Here is an 8,826-nt window from a genome sequence, read left to right as displayed (position 1 = left end):
GTGGAAGGGATATGCACTACAGCCTCCAAAGTCTCTGTAGCTCATTCAAGAGTTATGTCTGTCAGTTGGTATTATTTGCCCTCAGCCAAAGGTGCTCAGTCCAGTCCCTCTTTGCAGTGGCAGAAGTCTGGATCTCATAACCAACAGTTTCAGTTATGCTCAAATTGTGGAAGGAAAGTTAAATTCACCACTCGCTGTGTTACAAAGGCAATCAGAAAGTGCATTCTAATGTAAAGTAAATTGATTTCTGGAAATTTGTTTTCTTGTAAGATACCAGAAAACTCCAAAGTGGCTACAAAGTACAAACAAGCCTAGAATTCAATAAGATTATGACAATTTTGGGATTAAAAAGGCACAGACAGGATATTTAAGATGATAATTGCTGAATAAAGAAGAGAGCAGAAGGCATAATTGTATTTTTTTTCTAACTTCTTTCTTTATGCTTTTTCTCATTGCAACTTTTGTTTATTCATTTTTACAGTATTGAAAAATTCTAATACATACATACATACATACCATATGACAATAAAGTATTGTAGCAACAATTTATGGAGGTTTCCCAATACAGCTGATCTGACCCCACTGATTTGTTAAGATGGCTGATGAAGACTAAATCAAACCAAACAAACTTCTCTTTCCAATGTTCTTCTGGTTCATCGTTTGTTTGTTTTATGTCCCACATTTATTATTTTTATAAGTAACTCAAGGCAGCAAACATACCAAATACTCCTTCCTCCTCTTATTTTTTCCACAACAACAATCCTGTGAAGTGAGTTGGGCTGAGAAAGAATAACTGGCTCAAAGTTACTCAGTTGGTTTTCATGCCTAAGGAGGGACTAGAACTCACAGTCTCCTGGTTTCTAGGCCAGCACCTTAATCACCTCACCAAACTATAAAAGAATTCTCAGAACCTGAAAAATAGGATGGTTGTTTGCCAAACAGCACAAGTTTGGAAGATCTCCACATTTCTCCTTGATCATGAAATCAAGGTTCCTTGATTTCATGCCAGCTCCTCACTGCCATCAAGAAATTGATAACATCATCATCATCATCATCATCATCAAGAGGGTCAAGGAATCCCTCTCCTAACAAACTGAGATATAAAGCGAATTCAGATAGTCTCAAATTATGATCACAATTGAACCCAAAATTTCTATTGTTAAATGAGACATTTGTTAAGTGAGGTTTGCCACATTTTATGACTTTTCTTGCCACAATTGTTAAGTGATTGATAAATTAGTAACCCAGTTACTACAACAGTTGATAAATTAGCAAGCCAGTTTTTAAGTGAATCTGGCTTCCCTGTTGACTTTGCTTGTCAAAAGGTCACAAAAGGCAATCACATGACCCTGGGACACTATATGCTAGTACCAAAGGAGGGCTGAAAGCACCCAAATGTATAAACATTTGGGAAAGGAAGGCAAAAGAGAGTGAATAAGTGGGAAAGGAACAATCCCTAAAATGAAAAGGCAGGTATTGGTAGACCCAACCTCACCAGAGCTAATCGGTGAAGTTTGCCTTCCCTGCATGGGTGAGAAGGGGAAGAAACAGTGATCAATTGAATCATGAGATGCCAGGAGTCCAGACTGAGCATCATTTTAGATCCTTTGCCAGGTTTTGCTGTAATCTGGAAAAGAATTTCCAAAACTGGCTGGAGAAACAATCAAGAGAAATGAGAGACAAGCAACTTGCGCTGCAGGATGGAACTGCCTTCTGTGAGACTTCCTTGGCAGTGAGCAGCTCTGGTGACTGGACATTTATCTTTTAAGCCTTCCTCTCTTGCTCTGGTCAAATTTAATTGTCACCTGTACAGTCCTCGGAATTTCAGATATAGCTGTGACTTCCCAAACCCTTCTGATTGTAGATTCAGGATTTGTAGGCCATTGTGAGCATGTTGAGGTTTACATACCCTCCTTCCATGAATGAAACCTGCTATATTTAACCCTGCATACATGGGACAACCTGGCCTTGGCTTCTCTTAGCTGAAGACAACAAGAAGAATTGTTTATTTATACACATAACCTGCAAGGGGTTATATACATATTATACATATACATATATGATACAGAATTAGATTCTTTGAGATTTAGTGTACTATTCCACACAAGGGAAAAAATACTACCATTTATTGCATTCTCCCCAAACAGCAATATTATGTTCACTTAAAAGAAAGGATTGTTATTTGAAAATCTTCAGCATTAATTTCTATTAATGTAATAGAAATTAAATTAAAAGAGGTAAAAATACAGCATGCCGGTGTAGGCTTTGACAGCTACCATCAATTTTAATATTTCCAGCCTTGCCTATAACTTTGATCCCTTTTTATTTAGCTCACAGTTGGGTGTTTTTACTTTAAACACAGTCAGTTGGGGTTTTTAAATACAGGTACTCCTTGACTTAAATACAGGTATTCCTTGACTGAACAGTTCATTTAGTGACCGTTCGAAGTTACAATGGCACTGAAAAAAGTGACTTATGAACATTTTTTACACGTATGACCATTGCAGCATCCCCATGGTCTCGGGATTTACATTTGGATGCTTGGCAACTGATTCATACTTATGACGGTTGCTGTGTCCCAGGGTCATGTGTTCTCCATTTGCAACTTTCTGATAAGCAAAGTCAATGAACTACAGGAAGAGCCTGTAGTACAGTGGACTAAACACTGTTATTAACATCTGCTGCTTGCAATTACTGCAAGTTCAAATCTCACCAGGCTCAAGGTTGACTCAGCCTTCCATTCTTTCAAAGGTAGGTGAAATGAGGACCCAGATTGTGGGGGCAATAAGATGACTTTGTATAAATATACAAAAGTAGGAAGGCTATTGCTTAATGCATTGTAAGTCGCCCTGAGTCTCCGGAGAAGGGCGGCATATAAATTAAAGCAAAAAAATAAAAATAAAAATGGGGAAGCCAAATTCATTTAACAACGGTGTTACTAATTTAACAACTGCAATGATTCACTTAACAAATGTGGCAAGGAAAGTCGTAAAATGGGACAAAATTCATTTAAACAAATTTCTCACTTAGCAACATAAATTCTGGGCTCAATTGTGGTCGTAAGTCGAGGACTACCTGTACTATCTTATGAAAGAATACAGTGCTTCCCATATTTCTCCAGGTCCAATGGATTACCTCTAGATTCATATTAGATCTCCACATCACCCCCTTCCTGCTTCCAATTTGGGGCTAAGTTTACATTCTTTTTTCTTTTCCTTTTTTTGTCTGCCCCTCCCCCCCCAACAGTAGCGTAAAATTTCTTTCTTGGTCTTGCTGAAATGTGTCTGTTTTCATAAACACTTTGCTGCCATCTCATGTTCATCTGAATTTTTTCACTCCTGCTACTGTAGGATAGCCTTATCCAAATTCAGTCAAGTAGCTATTAAACTGTTTTTAATTTTCCCCATCATTTTAAATTCAGGTACAGACCTGCTATTCAACAGTAGATGGCGCTGGCAGATTTTAAAATAAGATAGCAATCGAGAAGAAAATTAGTTTTACTCTGTTTTATGTTGATTTCAAAAAGGAAACAAGTTTATGAGTAAAATTAAATGTCTTAACATTGAAGTATGCCACACCCAAAGAGTTCTTTACTTACTGTCATGCAAATGAATGAAGCTAGATCAGGGTCCCGGATTTATTCTAGAGAAGAAAGGGAATTGAGGAGAATTGAAATTTATATAATTATTACGCCATGTGCGGCCTTTCCTGGATCAGGAGTCCCTGCGCTCAGTCATTCAGGCCTTAGTCATCTCTCGTCCGAACTACTGCAATGCGCTCTACCTGGGGTTACTTTTGGCCCTTGTAACACCACTGCTCCATGAGCTGTATTGGCTTCCAATCTGCTTCCGGGTGCAATTCAATGTGTTGTTAATCATGAAGAAAGTTAGCAAACCCCCCCCCCACCCACCCTTAGAAGAATGAAATATTTTAGGAAATATTAAAAAGGCAGAATATTATATTTCCCTGGATGAGAAAAGGAGAAACATGTTCTTGGAAAGCAGTCCCCACCTTTGTTAATAGCCTCAGTAAGACTGAGCCATCTTAGCTACAAAACAAAAGGCCTCCAGCTCCAGGGTGATGGGATTAAGACATGACCCTCCAGGACATAATAGAATTAGCCCTCTACCCATCTAGCTAGGGTTGCCAGGTCTGCTTCCAAAAAATAGCGGACAAGCGGGGGGGGGGGGGGGGGGTTAAGTAGTAAAAAAATAAAAAAAAATTTTACAATTAAATTATATATTTTCTTACAAACATTTTAACATGTATTAATTCCGCTTAGCTGAAACATTATTTATTTCCAATTCATTATCACTAAGAACTCGACAAAGCTGATTTTTTATTGATGTAGAATCTTCGAAAGAATCCTCATAAAAGTCTAAAATTTTCACACACAGTCCTTCTTCACAAGTAAAATATTGTGCAACAACGGGATACATTTTGCGATTTCCCTTGTTTGATGCGTCAGTGGAGAGAGAAAATGGAATTCCAGTTTTAAGATCATTGAGAACCAACTCAATAGAAAAAGGATACAAAAACTCATTGACAATAGCTGATGATTTGGTTCTTCCACAAGACATCTTTTTTACAATTTCTGAATCATCAAAAATTTGCTTCATTAACTTAATACCGCAATCTTGAGCCAGGAAAGAAATATGGTGTTTGATCCCATGGTAAGTTTCAGCCATTTCAGCTACAGTCACTTTCTCACTGAAAGAGGAGTCTTTAACAATGAAAAACGAATTGATTCGCTTGTTGCTGGAAGCTATTTTCTCCTTATCTAAATGATTTTTTGTGCTTGCATGCTGTGTGACAGCTTTTATACCATTATATTCAATTGTGAACGATTTCTGACACAATTTACAGTAGGCCGTCGTATTTGTTCTGTCGGTTTCGTTGTTGGTAATCCATGCAAAAGTAGCTTCCCAGTCTTTGGTGTATTTGCACACTCCTCTCTTTCGTTTTAAAGAATTCGAAATCTCGTCGCTGTCACTCTCATCACTCAACGCCATTTTAGGTCAGTCGACACAAGCTACAATACATTTTAAAAATGTGAACTGTACATAATTTTATAATATTGCTGAGCACATTGTAAGCCGCCCTGAGTCTTCGGAGAAGGGCGGCATATAAATCAAATTAATATATATATATATATATATATATATATATATATATATATATATGTATGTATATATATATATATATATATATATATATATATATATATATATATTTATTTATTTTAATCTCATCATTAATTTTTTCGGAGAATCGAGTTCAATGGATATTCGATCTTTGTGTCATTCTAACTTATGAAAAAAAAAGACAAAACGCGATTCTCTTATCCTTATTCTCTTAGACCAGCGGTTCTCAACCTGGGGGTTGCGACCCCTTTGGGGGGTCGAATGGCCATTTCACAGGGGTCGCCAAAGCCCTCTCTCACCCCCCCCACACCTTCACTCACCCTCACCCTCTGCCTCTGTTGGATCGTCGGTTGCCGTTCGCTTACCCCGCCCACTCCCAATCTATTGCTGCCTCCGGAGTCCCTCTGATGGCTAGAGGGAAAAAACTGTTTAAATTCTTGCCCTGGGAATTCAAAGGGGCGCCCTACAGCTGATCAGTGTTAAAAGAAAACAAATGAGTAGATCGGTGCCTGCAAATATAAATGGGTAGACCCAGTGGTGAGATTCTACTTTGGTAGAACCAGTTGTTAAGTAGTTAAGCCAGTGGTTGCCAAAGTGGGCGGTACCGCCCCCTGGGGGGCAGTGGGATGCCTTAGGAGGGCGGTAAGCGGCAAGGGGGGCAGCAGAGGGACCCTAGAGGCAAAGGGGGGTGACAGGGGGGCTAAGTGGCAAGGAGGGTGGCCTCCCCTTTGACCTGTGCCTCGCAGCACTTACCTCCTTGCAAGCAAACAGCAAGAAAAAAACAGCCTCTTTCAGCTTCAGCATAGGTTAATTAGCATGATTAGATCGGCCTCCGACTCTCAGCTGATTCGCTCTCAACTGTTTTGCAGGCTCGTTTACAAGCTCTTGTTTTGCAAGCTCTTTGCTTGCTGCAAAGAGTGCTGGAGCAGATTTTTTTTTTTTCCCTAGCTAAAAGGAAACTGAAAGTAAAGCAGGCTCTGCTGAACGTGACAAAATGAGGCAGGGAGAGAGATTTCTTTTTCTTTTTCTTTCTCCTCACCAAAAAAGGTAGGTGCAAACAATGGGAAATTTAGGGCAAAAGAGGAGAGTTCAAGATTTTAAAACACAAAAGAAAAAAAGCTCTATTTAACTAGGGAATTGTAATAATTGAGATACTATTAATTGTATATTGTGTTGAAAGCAGAAATGGTTAAGTTGTGGTTTGGAGGAATATATGGGGGAAATTATTTGGTTTATTATTATTGGTAAATATAATTAATTGATTTGTAAGAAATTGGATTGCATGGAAATAATTGGAATATTCATGTTCATATTGATTAATATACAAAAAAGATAATTATATAACTAATTGATTTATATTAAAATGTTGAATTTGTATTAAACAACTGTATTACATAATTACATAATTAACCAATGTGAGGATGGATATAAAAATAAATGATAATGGGAAGGGGTATAATATAGAATAGAAGGGAAAAATTGAATTTGATTAAGATTAGAGATGAGGATGAAGGGTAACATTGGTTTTTTAAAAAAATAGATGAGGAATAAATATGGCAAAAAGGAAATATAGAAATTGTAAATTTAATTGAAATGACTAAACACTGTTTAAATTTGTGAACCGGTCAAATACTCTGTTCAAAGAAAATACATTGTATGTTTGTATGTGTGTTTCTAACTATTGCTATTTATTCATATTTGTTCTTTTTTATTCTTTAAAGTTTAACAATTCATTCTTTATCTTAATATCTTTATATTTGTTTGGGGTTGGCTTTCTTCCCATTCATCTTTTTTATTGTACAGCAATCTTTCTCCTCAAACCTACCACCTCTCTCTTTTCTTTCCTTTCCCCCCTTTTCTTCTCCTTCCTACTTCCTCTTCCTTTCTCCTTCTCCTCCTCTCTTCCTCCCTCTCTTACCCTCACTCCTACTCTAATTTCTCTTCCCTTCCTTCATCCCTCTCTATTTCTGTATCCTTTTATGCATATGGACTACTCAGAGGGCTGAAAAAGTTATTTCTGACTGGTCCTCGCACTTTTGACCAGTCCTCGAATTTACAACTGTACTCACATTTTATGTTTTTGCCCTATCTTGTCACCATGGTGAAGAGAAGCAGTTGTGAAATGAGTGACACGGTTGTTAAGAATGCTACAATGGGCATAAATGATGACCAGTCATAAGTGCGAAGACCGGTCAAAAGTGCGAGGACCTGTCAGAAATCACTTTTTTCAGCCCTCTGGGTAGTCCTTTTGTGCACATGGACTACTCTGTTGTTAGTTTGGTTATCCTGGTTAGGCCCATATATAAGAGACTGTAGGCTTTCTTGTAATAGTAATATTTATTTCTTTTCTTTCTCAGGAACACAATTAGACAAGCACTAATCTGGGAGGAACAAGAACTTATATACAGAGAAGGCGGGGCTAATGGTAAGTACTAACCAATGGTAAGTGACACAATGACATCACATAATGACATATAAACAAGCACACATATTTACAGATATCAGGTTAGGTATTTTCATCTGTAACAAATCCCCCTCTAAAATACCTAACTAATGGTGGGTTATTAAGATTATATATGCACATCAAGTTTGGAAGTCAAATACATATGTTGTTTGGTTGGCAATGGCTTAGTGAGGATATCAGCAATTTGTTCACTAGTATCGCAATGGACAGCTTTAATAAATCCTATACTTGACAGTTGTCTTACATGTTTATATTTTATATCGATATGTCGAGATCGTTGACCTATTGCTTCGGAAGCTGATATATCAATTGCTGCCTTATTGTCCTCATTGATAATAATTGGATAAACAGGTTCATCCCACACATTGGTTAACAAGTCATCGAACCAAGTTAGATTGTTGACCGCTTTGGATAAACAAACATATTCGGCTTCCGCTGTGGAAGTGGCAATTAAATTCTGTTTGCCTGTGTACCAGTGCACCGCACAGCCATTTATAAGAAAAACATATCCAGAAGTACTTTTTCTGGTTTTTGAATCAGTAGCCCAATCAGCATCAGCGTAGCAGGTCAAAGTTGGTTTTTCAGAAATGAATGGTTCTAAGAATAAGCACATATCAATGCTAGACTTTAGATATTTTAGAATCCTCTTAATTCCTTCCCAGTGGTATGAGTTAGGATTGCTTACATGTCTTGACAACAAATTTACAGCAAGGGTGATATCAGGCCTGGTCCAATTAGATATGTATAATAAGGACCCAATAATTGATCGATATAACGTGTTATCCTTGAATGGTTCGTACTCATTATACACATTCCTATAAAAATCAGTTGACATAGGAGTATCACAAATTTTTGAATTAATTAAGTTACATTTTTGTATGAGTTCCATAATCTTGTCTTTCTGAGATAATTTGAACCCCTTATCTGTTTTGTCAATTTGGACTCCTAGATACTTATTTACCTTTCCTAATATTTTTAAGTTGAAATTTTTGCCTAGTTGTTCAGCGAAATTATCACATTTAATTTTGTCGTGTCCAAAATACAATATATCATCAACATAAATCAAAACATATTCAATAGAATCATTATTTTTTTTTGTGAAAAAACAAAAATCAGATGAAGTAGCTACAAAACCCATATTTTTAAGTATCTTTGATAAGCACTCATACCACCGCTTACCGGACTGTTTTAGTCCATAAAGGCTCTTGTTTAATAGCC

This window comes from Pituophis catenifer, unplaced genomic scaffold (genome assembly GCF_029215685.1).
Source record: "Pituophis catenifer annectens isolate HBS135680 unplaced genomic scaffold, rPitCat1.0.hap2 SCAF_2, whole genome shotgun sequence".
In the NCBI taxonomy this organism is placed as follows: Eukaryota; Metazoa; Chordata; class Lepidosauria; order Squamata; family Colubridae; genus Pituophis; species Pituophis catenifer.
The sequence above is the reverse complement of the archived record's forward strand: the minus strand, read 5'-3'. Positions refer to the sequence as shown.